This window comes from Ostrinia nubilalis, chromosome 16 (assembly GCF_963855985.1).
Source record: "Ostrinia nubilalis chromosome 16, ilOstNubi1.1, whole genome shotgun sequence".
Classification (NCBI taxonomy): Eukaryota; Metazoa; Arthropoda; class Insecta; order Lepidoptera; family Crambidae; genus Ostrinia; species Ostrinia nubilalis.
In genome coordinates this window covers 7,574,830-7,590,591 of record NC_087103.1, presented here as the reverse complement: position 1 = coordinate 7,590,591, position 15,762 = coordinate 7,574,830, and the positions used below count along the sequence as shown (strand labels likewise).

The window sequence follows — 15,762 nt, the reverse complement described above, 5'->3', positions numbered from 1 at the left end:
GGGAATGTATCTTTAAATCATCAATCAATAAAAATATACGTCAATGTCTTGTTAATGGAGCTTTTAATAATACCTTATGGATTGGGCAATACATCAATTAACATCATAGTGAATTATTTCGAAACTTTTCTGATAAATGATATATCGTAAAATAAAAATTGTAAGTACTTTACATCGGTAATTAGCTTATACGATTCATCATTATTACATACAAAATATTCATTGCTACCAATCAATTTTGCTACATTCTGATGATAGTAAATTGAGAAAAATAGAGTAAACAACACTGTTTGATGGAGCCAATATTCAATACCTCAGCTAATTCTAGTTTTGTTATAGTAATTTCGTGACCTAGAAATTACGCGCTTGAATTAACCGAATAATTAAAACTAAACACTCCGGACTTTAGCTTTTCGAATTCAATTTTCGCGAAAACCGTTTGCTCCCATTTAAATTCGTTTAATCAGTGCTCGACCGGAACAGTAAACGAACACCCTGTATAGGTAATGCTGGGTGTTACACGTCAAGCTAAGTACAGGGAATTTTGTTCAGTTGTAATAGGGGCGATTTTGCAACAAAAATTTATAGTGTGTAGTGCTGTCTGTAAATGTACAGGGTGTTTCCAAACAGCAAAGTGACAGAAACTGCAATGCGGCTTCCGAAAGTGCATAATTGTGGAGAAGTCGACCATGGCGACCATTAGTACACGTCATTTTCCTGCCTCTTACTTAACTATGTTCCATTGAATTTCTCGCATGACCTCTTTTGTTTTATGGTTAACATTTTAAGTGCTCTGTTAGGATTGTAAACAGATTAGTCTAAAAGTTTACTGAAAATAATAAACAAGATGGTTGAACTGTAGTCTACCATACAACAGCAAGAGAAAGATTAATGCAAAGTTACTGACAGCGCAGCAGATGAGAAAAATTTCTGAGAATATTGCCCCATGGCCTGGCGTTAATAAGCAATTTGTGTCCATATTAGGTTAGTACTGGAACACGAATAGCCTATCAGCGTTACTGTAAACAAATTTTTGAAGTTAACAGGAGCTTAGTGATTTACCCGTATTTTTCCACTTTTAGTTAATATTATGAACTAAATATTATGAACTAAATATTATAACTCTGATCATGTCGTTACATGGAGAATACATATTTTATAATATTTACTAACAGGTACCTAAGCACATTTACGTTTGGGGCTAGCTACCAGAACCATATCTATTTCCCTCTTTGATGATTTCTCATTGAACAGGATTGCGGCCATTTAACATCTCTATCTAAATCCACTTATCCCTATCTACTTGCCATAAGATTTAAGACACAGCCTCTTCATTTTTAATTTGCATGTGAATTGGACCACATTATTTATTATCTGGCACATGTAACAAAAAGGCGCAAATGGAGTCGGCGTTAACCGGAAAAATGACACAAACTGCATTGCGGTCTCAGCCAGCGCATAATTGTGGGGAAGATGGAATCAAGCGTTCTGTTAGCACATGTCATTTTGCTGCCTTGTTAGTTTGATATTCTCGCCACATTCAATTTTAAATTCTCTTTTCACGACGATTTCAATGTTTGCCAATCGACAGAACATCGGACTCTACTTGCTACAAATACTACAATTTAAGATGTAAGTGTAGGCCATAAATCTTAGCTTCGTTCGTTCGTTCATTTCAGCCGAAAGACGTCCACTGCTGGACAAAGGCCTCCCCCAAGGATTTCCACAAAGACCGGTCCTGCGCCGCTCGCATCCTGGCACCTCCCGCGACCATCACCAGATCGTCGGTCCACCTAGTTGGAGGCCTGCCCACGCTACGTCTTCCGGCTCGTGATCGCCACTCAAGAACTTTCCTGCCCCAGCGGCCATCAGCTCTTCGAGCTGTGTGCCCCGCCCACTGCCACTTGATTGTAGCGATTCTGCGGGCTATGTCAGTCACTCTGGTTCTCCTACGGATCTCCTCATTTCTGATTCGATCACGCAGGGAAATCTTAGCTTATCTTCTGATTAATTAGAGAGAAATGACTTGATGATGATGACGTCAAGGTCGCGGGAAGAACCTGGATGCGGGCAGCGCAGGACCGTTCATTATGGAGAGCCTTGGGGGAGGACTTTGTCCACCAGTAGACGTCATAATAATATGGCTGAAACGAACGAACGATAGATAATGTTGCTTAGATACACATAGGTATGTTTATTCAGTAAAGGCAGATTTGTCAATGTGACTACAAAGGATAAACAGCTAATATCATATTGTGGACAAGTATGGGAAAATTGGTTACAATAGCTAAGCGGAAACTCAATACAGCGTCACAACAACGCGACCATATTTTTGGAAAATATTCTCCGGTTATCCTTTGATGGTACAGTACTGTTATACGGAACTTTTCTCTTTGAAAGAGGTATAAGAACTAGCGCAGAACTTCTCAATAAAAGTGCCTTTATTATTATTATTACGTCTTTATAAAGGTATAGGTACCTAATCTAATAACTGTTTCTAATCTTGTATCAGAAACGAACAAAACATAGTAATATTTTCAACACATTAAGTAATATGTATATTCAAATTTAAACAACATTTAATTAAAATATCAACAGTTGGATAATACCCGTATCACAAATTGATGGGAATAATCTATTCACAGTAAACCACAACTCAACACCCACCACGTCAATTTACTTTTGTTATTTAACAATTAACCAATGTTAAAATAACTTTAAATTAAACGATTTTCTGTTAGCATTTACTTTCTTCTTAAGTCACCTTAAAGACATCCACGGGAAGAGGGAGACTATCCCTATTCTACTATGCCTATTAGTTTTATTAAAAATGTGGAGTGAAAGAAACAAGATCACATCTACGGTGTTACGCTTAAAACAGCTCTACGTTCGCTCTTAGCCCTGACTGGAGCGATTTTAATTCCACCGTCGCAAGATTACTATCGGCTTCAAAGCAGCGTATCTATAAAATAATTAGTTGAAGGATATAAATCATGTTATCTCCGCGTGGGCTACGACAGCCAATAAGCGTTTTACGCGAATTACGCCAAGATAAATTGCCTGGCCCTGACATTAATGTGAATTTTCTTCTGAAAATAAATTACCTGTATCATCCCTCATTCGATTTTGCGCCCTTAAGATTTTTTCCGTGCGACTTATCAAAGTTAAAGTAACGCAGTTCTCAAATTAAGATATTTTGATTAGTTCTTGCAAAACCGACTTTATAGGGACAAGACGTTGAACGTGTTGACAGTTTTATTTTTGGAGCTACAAACATCCATCCATCGCATCTTCACAAACTTTCAAAATAATGCAAATGTTAGTCGGAATTTTGTTATTGTAATTGGGCTTAGAGATGACCTGTTGCACAAAATGTTTCTCCTATTTTATTGTATATCAAAAAAAGGTTCCCATCATTATTTTTGTAGTACAGTCCCAGCAAACTAGGAAAATAATAAAAACGGCCCGTAGCGCAATGAAAACCATCCGAGCAATTTATTACTGCGAGAATTGTCACAGGAACCGGTGCGAAAATAAGTCTGCCAGCAACACAATGAAGTGTGAAGAACGGTTTTCGGAAACTGAGTCTCCCCTAAATAATTATAAAGTCTAAATTCGCGAAACAAAACGCATTAGACGTTGAGAGATTGGATTTTAATTAGGTGCAAAATAATTAATTGAACACACGAAGAAAATGTATTATTAGGAGGAGTATTATGTGTTTCCGGATCGAATAACCAAGAACACGGTTTATTTGAATTAGATACTTCCGCTGTTAAAATTAAAACCTGTGTAAAAATATTAGCCGTGATGTCAAAGTACGCATTTTAAGTTAATTTTACTACCACGCCCTAGAAGGTACCTGAATGGCGATGTTGTCTATCCTTCTGTATAAAAGAACACGTTGTAAACACCATACGACGCCATGACCAAAAGCTACGTTCAGAGGGCTGAGTGTGAGTATACATTAAAATACAAAAATTACATTAGATGTATGAAGGATTTTATGGCGCCCCTAGCGGAAACTTTCAAGAACTTAAAATTTTCATATATTTTTTAAACGCACTGGTGAGCTCGTTTGATATAAACTCACTCTAAGCCCTCTGGGGGCGTAGTGCGAGTTTACATCAAACGTATTCGATATCGAGTGCGTAAAAAATTACATTAAATGTATGACGGATTGAACAGCGTCCCTAGTGGATACTTTCAAGAACTGAAATCTTCATAGATTTTTTGACGCACTCGATATCGAATAAATTCACACTGAGCCCTCAGATAACAGCCAGATTCTATAAATTGTGGTTTGAATTGCTACTGCAATCTACCTTGTTCTCCAGATCTTGCCTCGTGCGACTTCCACTTATTCCCAAACCTGAAAAAATGGTTTGGTCAGAGATTTTCATCAAATGATGGAGTCATTGTTGCCGTAGATGACTACTTATTTTCAGAAAACATTTTGTCAAACTGGATGAACGGCGTCGGAGAAGAGGTGGAAGAAATTCATCGAGGTAGAAAGAAACTATACCTAGTACGTCTAGAAATACCTAACTACATTATTCAAGTTTTTCTTTTTCGTTTCGGAAACATATCAATCAGCTTTCGCACACCTCTTTCGTAGAGATTTGTCAAATATTTCAGTCTGGTGTAGCAACAGCAGAGTGGCGCAGTGGAAGCGTGCTGGGCCCATAACCCAGAGGTCCGTGGATCGAAACCACGCTCTGCTACACGAGTGAAATCCAGCTCAATACCTAAGCTCTTGTTTTTTCTGTTTGCAAACTATTTATTTTGTTAACAAACGGTTTTTTGTCTGATTTTTTTGCATATCCTATTGAAAGTTGTAAATAGGTTTATTCAATAAACTTAAGATTTCATTTTATTGCGCTTTATAACCAAGCAATGTCAATAAAAAATAGGTACTGTTAGGCTGAGTTGCACCACCTAACTTTAACGGTAACTATGACGATAACCGGTGCTTTTTGTATTGAGTTTGACAGATTTTTGATGTGAATTGTCAAAGTTAAAGTCAAATGGTGCAACTCAGCCTTAATGTGTCTTTGTCGTCGATGGTACTAATTCTTCTTCTTATCGTGTCGACAACAAACCTACACAGTGTCAGCCCAAAACTCCGCTACAAGAGTGGCGTTGTCAGTAGCATTCATTAAATCCTCCTGAGTGCAGTTGCTCAGGCACTCAGGGCACGATATCATGTGCTTCATAGACTGGGGAACAAACAAAACCGCACCTGCACTCCGTGTTTGAGCCACCCAAGAATCCCCACCTGACCAGATTGTCCTTACTACGGCCAACCTGCGTCCGAAGTACTACTTATGTTAAAATTACTCGTACCTACTCCAAAGATAACTGAAAGTTGTTGCAAGGCCCACAATAAATAGAGATCACCGCCTTCTAGTGATAACGACATCCTGACGTTAATAGAATTGACCTGAAGACATCGTTTAAGTGCTGAGCGAATATGGGCTTGATATCGCTGTCCCTTTTTCTTCTATTGGATATAAAAGGGAATTATCATCAATATCCCGTTCAGACGATTCAGAACGACTCTTTACGACTGCGGCTCAGGCGTCCGTTGTATTCCGAATCCAATTTCTTTAGATAGAAATCTTTATCCACCGCCACCGTGATACACAATATATGAACTATCTGTATTCTATCACCAAATATATTCTGATAACATTATCATATTGTCACATCATATCATTTTCTTCTTTATTATATTTGTGTAGACAATATAAATAATACCTACAAAACATAAAACAGTATATTTAAGAAAATAATAGTTTCAAATAAAACGTTCCCAAAAGTCACCTGACATTCAAACGAACATAAAAAAAGCTCTACCTATGTACTTAGTAAAGCTATGAATAAACTATGAATATTTATTTATCACAAGTCATTCCATGAATTTGAAATATTGTGAAAACCAACAAATTACAAGAAGTAGAAACTAATAATATTTTATCTAGTAAAATACAATTTCAAATCCTAAAGTGCTTCGTAAGCTTTAATAAAACTTCTCATTTTTTTTTTAAATGATAAAAACCTATGAAGAGAACGGAACAAACGTAAAATTAATTTTTAACCTCCTTGTTACCGAGTCACAATTGGTAATTTCTCGATCTACTACGTCATCAATCTTGTCGGTCCAGGGTGGCGCATCAACATGGCCAACTGGTAGCCGCCGCAGTGACGGTCGTTTGTCCGCTTTGACTGCCAACAAATGAATGTATATTGCAGTCCGATCTTTGCGTTAAAAAGAGGAATGTAAAAATAGAATATAATACCTTGGTAGTGTTAATTATGAAAAATCTAAAACGTTAAAATAACGGTACCGTTGTGGCCAATGAGATGCTGTCATAGTGACATTGACAATACGTCAATGTCACGCTAGCATCAAACGTCAGAATAGAAGGACGCGCGGAGACGACTCCGCGCGCTTTTGTGCTAAGTGATGAATTGTATCTAAAATAAGGCAATATAATGTGAAAGATGAGTATCTAGTGTTTTATTTATGAGAATAGATCGACCGGCCTCTAATAGTTCAGAAGTGAGATCTGAAACCTATGATAGTAACGTGATTTCAAAGTGTTCCAGGTGACCAATGTTTCGTGTTATTTGTCACGAATGTTATCACAAAACGCCCACGATTCCATGATTATAATGGATTATGATGAAGAGAGAATGTTATGGAAACCACGCTGACAACTGTGTGAGATGCAGAAAAGTATTTAAGTACGAGAAATGATGACGCAAATTATGAAGATACTCCCTCCGTAACTTGTCTTGTTGTCACGTAAGTGGTGAACAATTTGACTAACGATGGCCCCAGAGCAGGTACGATTTATTATTATTATCGATTATTCCAACAGCAACAATATTAACACATTTCCTTTTTGAGCAAAATAATGCATGGAAGTGAATGATGCATCAAATGTTATAGGTATTGTCAGTCTTTACTGATAATGCCAGGAATGTGTGTGAAAGCTATGGTATGTGCTCACTTTAATTGCAATGCCTAATAAACTATTTTAGTAAAATGAAATTAATTGAACGGTGTTCATTTGTTCATGTTTGCATTCTGCGAAGAATAACCTGTTGAGATTTAAAATCAATAAAGAATAGATAGAATATGGTCAGATAAATTAAATAAGTTTGGTGATCATGCCCGAGTAACCTCTTGGCATTATTTTGGAGAAGAATTAATAATTAGTTTTAATAAAGTTAATTGTAATAGTCCAGCAGTGGACTGTAAAGGGCTGTTGATGATGATGATGATGAAAGTTAATTGAAACTAAGATCTGTGTTGTGTAAATCAGTTTTAGTATCATGATGTTAGTAAATACTACAAGATGAGATAACTTAATACATTTAGTAAATTGAAATTAAGTAAAGCAGCCAGTTATACCATTGAACATGTGGATTTTTGGTATTCTTATAGTGATTGATACTTCAATTATTGTGAAACATAATTATTGTGTACTCCTGATTACTGTAGATGCAAGACACAATATTATGTTACATGATGCTATATTTTGAGTAAAGACAATGTTAATATTGAATTTCTCCAACTTATTAATTAATTTCTACTGCCAGTAGTCATTTGGGTTGTATTACTAAAATTGAAAATTAGTGTGGGTGATTAAAATTTATCCAATTATTATTATTATTACAAAAAAGATAAAGAATGTGGTACATTTAACTTAAAGGGGTATTCTTGTGAACCAGGCATTATTGTTGGTTATTCTCACATAGTGAAAATTATTTTAATCTTGAGGTTATTTGTTAGCTGGTTAATAAAAAGGTTATTGGTTGTAGCATGTTGTGTGTGCATATTTTTAGACTTGACTTGAGTTTTAGATGTGGTGACTTATCTGTCTGCGGGTTGGCCCTGTGGTGAGCAAATCAGTCAAGCACAATACCAGAGTAAAGCTTAACACTGAGCAAGGGTACTCCACATAAGTGATTTGGAGTTGGACAGAAGGTAATGCAATACAAAAGGCATCAGCTGTGATATTTGGTGAGTGAAAATGCAATACAAAAGGAATCAGCTGTGATATTTGGTGAGTTGAATTAATGTTTTATTGCAAGGGTTGGGCTGAGACTAGCAGTGCCACTGCGGCTTGGTTGTTTAACTGTGCTTATTCTTGTCATTGGCATGAAATTGCATACAATTAACTTGATTGTGAACAGATTTTAATAATTAATTAGCTACAGTCTACTGCTAGATTTTAGAACTTCCCAACTGCCGCTAGCAGCCTTAAGCAAAAAGTTATTTAAAGTACTTGGGTATTTCTTTGAGGATGGTTGTACAACCCTACGATAGCGAGGTGTGCATGGGAAAATGAAAGCTATTTTACAGGCAATAGCATCGTTTATTGAGATTCAAAGCTAAGCTATAGTTGAACCTAGTTGAACCTAGCTGAACCTGGGTGGGCATACATTTCCAGGGGGTATATAAAGCCAGGAAAAAAACAAATGTTAGCGCGAGCTAAAGGAGCACAGCGCCATCTGTTATCCCAAATATAAACTATGTTCTACTTACCCATTGTTCTTGGCGGACTTGCTTTTTATTTGACACTCAAACTTATACATACCGCCCACCAAAAACAATTTACAACATTGTTTTTCCATAAATGTTAAGATTTTGTTCAAAGTTTACTTACAAATTACCCGCCTGACTTTACCTAAATGTTTCCCTAACTTAACTAATGCCGCCCACCGTGAAAAAATACAATACAATGTTTTGCTTAGATGTAACACCTTAAAATTAGAATAACTATACAACCCATGAACATTTTAACCCAGTATTACATCCGTACCCGTACCAAAAGATCAAATTAAAACCATAACAAACAAAATAATTCCCATATTTGTTGTGAAAAACATAAACTTTACCATAAACAATTACAATACAACATTCCTTTAAAATATTTACCTACATATAAATACAATTATTTTTCCGTTGCCAAAGTTCACAACTTGGAAACCGATCCTCTAAAAAATTACATTATATTTTACTCTAAGAGTGACAACCCTCGTGAATTCGCCAACCTAGATGTTTCAGTGGTTTTACCTATTAACAAACGCCCTAAACAAATTGCTCCACAAACTTTGCAATATCCTTTGGGTGTCTGTCTACCCTACGAGAACTTAAATGAAGAAAATGTACTGACAAAATTTAAAAACCAAAGTTGTAAATCAAGCCTGTTCCGCCAAACTAAACTACGGAAAGTCGCGATAAAAACCTGTGCAGTGAAATAAATTTTAGTGTCTCCAAAAGAACTGCACGAGTACCCAGCCCACTACTGTAAGTAACCCATTCTTTATTTATATCAGCAAGAACTTGTTCGTACCAATCTAAACCCGTTAACCTAAAAAAGTCGAACAGTATTGCCTCTTATAATATTTTCCCTTTTTTTTTTTTACAGATTCCCTTAGCTCCGAGAGATTCACCGATTATTATATAAATCATCTTGTTCCCGATCCCAGGTAAGTCCGTCCCTGTCCCTTCGCTATTTCATTTAAAACTTAATCTTTGTTCTACTTCTACATTTTCTTGATACAAATCCTCCTTTCATTAGTATTTCATTAATTCCCTTGTAAATTTCTACCGCTTCTTCTACTTTGTCACAACCTGTCATACGATCATCTTGAAATACTGAATCTTTCATCATCATATTATCATTTATTGTTATCCCATCCTTTCCTTTCCATGAACTGTCGCACACAACCCGTACTCGTGTGCTGTCCCTATCTTCCTGTCTTTTTACCGTGTTCCTATACAACTCTTCACATTTCATTTCTTCCTCATTCATCCACCTTTCATTCCTTTTCTGTTGCTCGTTCTTCAATTTCCAAACTCTCTTCAAAGTCTTATTATGATCAACCAGAGAATGCATCACCACCATGCTATTCGACTGCTTCTTGTAAATCAGTTACTGTACCCGAAATGATCCAACCTAAACTGGTAGCTTGTGCAATTACTCCACCCGGTATACCCTTCCTAAACCCGTCTTGCAGAACCTGCCCGTACACATCCGCGCCTAACAAGATGTCGATTTTGTTGGGTGTATGGTATTCAGGATCAGCCAAGATAATCCCAGTTAAGTCTAAACTATTCAAATCGACAACTTTTTTAACTGGAAGAAAAGATGTGATTTTACTCAACACGTAAGCCTTAACCGAGAGTTTTATCTGAGGATCTACCCGTGATTCCAAGTTGATAGTAACCGTAGAATTTGTGATAACCTTTTTGTTCCCACCCAAACCTGATACAACGTTCTTTGCCCTTGACTTTTTTAATCCCAATAATTGTACCGTTGATTCGGTTACAAATGACGCCTGCGATCCTTGATCTAACAAAGCGCGTACCGATTGCCGTGTTCCGTTGTTAGCTTCAACCTTCACCACAGCTGTAGCTAACAATACCTGTTTACCCGTTTCCGCCGAAAAACAAGAAGTGATGTTTCCCTCCCCACCTACTGCCTGTTCAGTAAGTGTGCAACCGACCACTGCTGCTGTCGACCCTTGCTCCCTATCCTCACCTGACCTTCCCGATCTTCCCGTAATTTTGTTTTTTGTTTCAGATGAAGAAGATGAAGAACCCGCCAGATGCAACAAAGTGTTATGAAGTCTCCTACAGATCTTACAACGTGTGTTGTTTTTACAATCCCTAGCCAAGTGACCCAACCCCAAACAATTGAAACATAATCGTTTTTGCCGCACAAAATCACGACGATCATCAACACTTACTTTCATGAATTGTGAGCAATAATTTAGTTTATGTTCCTGTCCGCAATAAATACAACTTTGTTTTGAAACATGAAAAGTGTTTAATTTTCCCTGATTATTTTCAACCTGTACATTTCTGTGATATTTATTTGGTTCTATGAATTCTAAAGCCCTGTATCTTTGGGTAATAAAACATTTAAACTGTTCATATGTTGGCAAACAATCGCTACTCACATTACTACTGACATGTAACTCCCATTGTTTTTTAGTTTCCGGATCTAACTTCAACGACAAAATGTGTATTACCAATATATCCCAGTTACTGACATCAATATTTAAATTCCTTAACCCATCCAGACAATCGGTTGTTGTATCAATCAAATCCTTCAAACCTGAAGATACTTCGTTACTGAGGTTTCTTTGACTCAGCAACCGTTTGATTATACAATTTGACATATACTTTTTATTGTTGAACCGCTCATTTAGCAGAGTCCAGGCGCGCACATAATTATCAGCCGACACTGGAATCTGTCGAATGAGTTGCTCAGCTTCCCCTGTTACATATCCTTTCAAATAATGAAGCTTTTCCACATTACCCAAACTATCATTACAATGAATCAAAGACGTGAACATGTCTTTGAAAGTTTGCCATTCGGAATATTTGCCTGAGAATTGAGGAATACAGATTTTTGGCAGCTTCACTGCATTACTATTACCATTACTAGTCATTACATTTACTGGTTTCCCCGATTCTGATGACACTGGTGGACACAACTTACTCAATGCAAACCTCAACACACTCTTAAATTCTATGTAAGTGTCCTCAGTGTTTTCAAAGATATCCTCATCAGCATAGAGTTTGTAAAATTTATTGTCAGAGTCGGCTTGCCTTACTATTGCCGCGTGATTATCGATGAAACTTTTCCATTGTTGTTCGAGATTTTCTATCCGAGTCTGACAGTAAGCTTCACTTAACCTTTCCTTTGGAGATTTCTTGAAATTAACCAGTCCCCTTGAAATTTGACTTCTAATATCTGATTGTAATCTTATTAATTCCTCCATTATTGCGCAAAAAGTTAAAGTCCAAAATGTTCCAATAGAATTTACAAATTTTCCTAAGTCTTAAAATTTTTCCCAAAATTATTCTAAGTGTTTGAACTTAATTAAATCCTGAGTGAAATCCGGCATGGATTCCCCGTCCCGTCGTTTTTCTTAAAATTATTCTAAGTCCTAAACTAAATTCTACAAATTTTTCTAAGTCCCAATTTTCTTCAAATTTTTCTAAGTCCCCAAAGTTAATTGAATTTACTAAGTCCCGTGACACTTGATTCCAAATCTTCAAACACAACACTATTTCCCGTTAGATATTTGACCGTACTCACAGTTTTCCCGCACTTTTCACCTCACTACCGACTCCCGCCGGCACCACACCTTCCCGAAGCCGCACGCCGTAACACGTGCTGCTGCTGCAGCGCGCCGCCGCTGATGATGCAGCGTCTCCTCGTAGACGCCGCTCCGATGTGGGCTGGACCCGATGAACCGACTGCGCCACGTGCAGTCGCCGTAGACACCAGATGGACGGACGACCCGCCGTCGTCGTCCACTACGGTGATGCGCTCCAACCAGGAACGCTGAAACCGGAGAAAGTACTATTAAAGTACATCCGACTCGTAAGGACCATGTACAACCCTACGATAGCGAGGTGTGCATGGGAAAATGAAAGCTATTTTACAGGCAATAGCATCGTTTATTGAGATTCAAAGCTAAGCTATAGTTGAACCTAGTTGAACCTAGCTGAACCTGGGTGGGCATACATTTCCAGGGGGTATATAAAGCCAGGAAAAAAACAAATGTTAGCGCGAGCTAAAGGAGCACAGCGCCATCTGTTATCCCAAATATAAACTATGTTCTACTTACCCATTGTTCTTGGCGGACTTGCTTTTTACTTGACACTCAAACTTATACATGGTAACTTCATTGAAGTATTTGCAATTGTGCTGTTACCTAAGATAATAACAAGAAGTTTATTTTGATTAAGTTGCATTTGTGTGTGGAGCAACTTGGTGTTCACCCAAACACAATGTTAAGCATCAATATGTTTCACTTGCATTGTTTTGTTGTCAGTGATGATTTATGTAGTTGTGTTATTCATCTTAATATGTTGATAATGTTGTGGTTATGGGAATGGTTTGAAAATAATAATAATAATGTATATGATGTACTTGTTGATCATACACCAGTGGACATTGTCATGAAGCTGGGCGGACATTGTCATTCTGCGTGAGATGTCCTGATATCTGTGTGAGGAGAACATGTGGCATGACATGACAAGCTATGTGGAATGGCCTAATCTGTGTGGGTTTAAAGTGAAAATGTTCAAAGAACCCTAACTAATCCCATAAATCATTTAGGATGATGACATTAGATGTACTGTATGATGGTGTATAGATGTACTGTATGATGATTTCTTGTGTCAGCAGAGCCGAAAGTAGTCAGCGTGCAGAGGTGCGTGGAGTGCAGCGCGCCTAGCGGCGCCAGCTGCAGGTGCCCGCGCGTGGGCGGCGGTGGCGGCTCAAGCGCGGCGGGCCGCAGCGGCGCGACAGCCAGCTCGGTGCAGAGCGGCGTGGCGCGCGGCGCGGCCGGCATGCGGCTGCTCCTGCGGCGTGTCCAGCGGGTGCCACAAGCTGTGTGGTGTGGAACATGTCGTGATAATCTGTGTGGGACATGTCATGACAAGCTGGTTGCGACATGTCGTGACAATCTGTGTGGAACATGTCAAGCTGTGTGGGACATGTCGTGACAAGCTGGTTGCGACATGTCGTGATAATCTGTGTGGGACATGTCGTGACAAGCTGGTTGCGACATGTCGTGATAATCTGTGTGGGACATGTCGTGACAGGCTGGTTGCGACATGTCGTGACAATCTGTGTGGAACATGTCATGACAAGCTGTGGTCATGATGAGTAACGGCGTCAACGGCTCGAGCGCGGAGGGCCGCAGGCCGCAGCTGCGCGACGGCTAGCTCGGCGCAGTGCGGCGCGGCCAGCACGGGCGCTTCGGGTAGCAGCGCGGTCAGCGCGCGCGCTTCGGGCAGCAGCGCGGTCAGCGCGCGCGCTTCGGGCAGCAGCGCGGTCAGCGCGCGCGCTTCGGGCAGCAGCGCGGTCAGCGCGCGCGCTTCGGGCAGCAGCGCGGTCAGCGCGCGCGCTTCGGGCAGCAGCGCGGTCAGCGCGCGCGCTTCGGGCAGCAGCGCGCACAGCGCGGGCGCTTCGGGCAGCAGCAGCGCGGCCAGCGCCAGCAGCGCCAACGGCTCGCGCGCCAGCGAGTGCGCGGGCAGGCGGTGCAGCCGGGCGGGTCGGCGCGTCACGAGCGGCGCCAGCGCGGCGAGCGCTGCGTGGTGCGGGCGCGGTCGGCGCAGCAGGAGTCCAGCAGGTGCCGCGCGTGGTGAAGCAGCAGGGCGCGCGTGAGCCAGGGCACGTCGTGGGCGCCTATGAGCGCGTTCACGGCCAGCGTGTGGTGCGAATGGTGGCACAGCCGGATCCCAATACGAGGCGTCAAGTGTGCTATGAGTAGAGTAGACCTTCGAGGGCGAAGGAAATGTAGGATGGCCGAACTGTTAATTATGAAAAATCTAAAACGTTAAAATAACGGTACCGTTGTGGCCAATGAGATGCTGTCATAGTGACATTGACAATACGTCAATGTCACGCTAGCATCAAACGTCAGAATAGAAGGACGCGCGGAGACGACTCCGCGCGCTTTTGTGCTAAGTGATGAATTGTATCTAAAATAGCGACGTTTTACCTGAAAATAAAACGTTTATTAAACATACTTACCTTATTCGAAGCCTTTATAATGAGAGTAGTGTCTGTCTTTTCCTGTTTGAGTACTAGTTTTGACGTATAATCTGCCCACGTGACTTCCGCTCCGGTCCCCCACCGCCTAAGCACGCCTCAATTAACGACACTAGCGCCACCAACGGTAGCTCGAAACTAGGTTTCGATATTCTCGCCATTGTGTTTTATGACACCAGGTAGATTTAAAAAGTAGGCTTCGAATAAGGTAAGTATGTTTAATAAACGTTTTATTTTCAGGTAAAACGTCGCTATTAAACAGTACTGTACCGTTATTCGAAGCCTTTATAATGAGAGACGTGTCTATTATCTCCTGGTGGCGCTGTGTAATCGCCAATGTGATCAATTGAAGAATAAGACATTGATCAGTGAGAAATGTTATGAATTAGTTAGAACCTAAATGATTGTTGAATATTTAGGTGGACACGCTTATCTGTCTACTGAGTGGTAATGTACTGTGTGTAGGTACATTATAATATTTTATGGAACGCAACCTGCATCTGCATCTCCGTAAATTCACGTTTAATTCATCGTTTATTAACTACTATGTAATAATGAACTATCGGTTACTTTACGTCATGTAAAAGGCGCAAAAGCTGCGTCCACCTTCACTCACAGTATCAGACCGTTGGATGAATTTAATAAGCTTCGGTAGGAGTGAATAATTATTAGGTATGGATAAGAATATTCACTGGTACAGTTAAGGTCGCTTGCCGATAGCGGGCGTTTGATGATCTCCAACATTTCCCACATTTAGGTATCAGCTCAGATTTTAATATTTATAAACCTTTACAGGACCGTAGCCTAGGTGGACGGTGTAATGAATAGGTGACAATAGCTAGCCGGCTATGTATAGGTACGATACTTTTGTATTGCCTGAGTATTCAGCGTTATCGCTGTTCGCTAGGGATAGCGAAGTTTGAGTCGGAATTGATAAAATTTATAATAATACAGATTTTCCTAGTACAAACTTAGTAAACTTTGCGGTTTACCAACGTCGGTGCTGTGGTAAGACTGTGCGACCATTATCTTTAGGGCTAACAGTGATAACTTGTCAGCTAGACCAGCTTATTGACGGTTAGTCAACCAGCTTAATTCAGAGCAATCTTAATATGTAATTATGTATTATTGTAATTACAATTATGATAATAATGTTATAGGG

The 15,762-nt window shown here is 39.6% G+C and overlaps 1 non-coding gene across 1 annotated transcript; it reads left to right on the top strand.

Annotated features, from left to right (window-relative positions):
* Positions 1-4,652: 4,652 nt before the first annotated feature.
* Positions 4,653-4,724, top strand: Trnam-cau (transfer RNA methionine (anticodon CAU)). The gene has a single exon. It is a non-coding gene; the product is annotated as a tRNA-Met (tRNA).
* Positions 4,725-15,762: the final 11,038 nt, after the last annotated feature.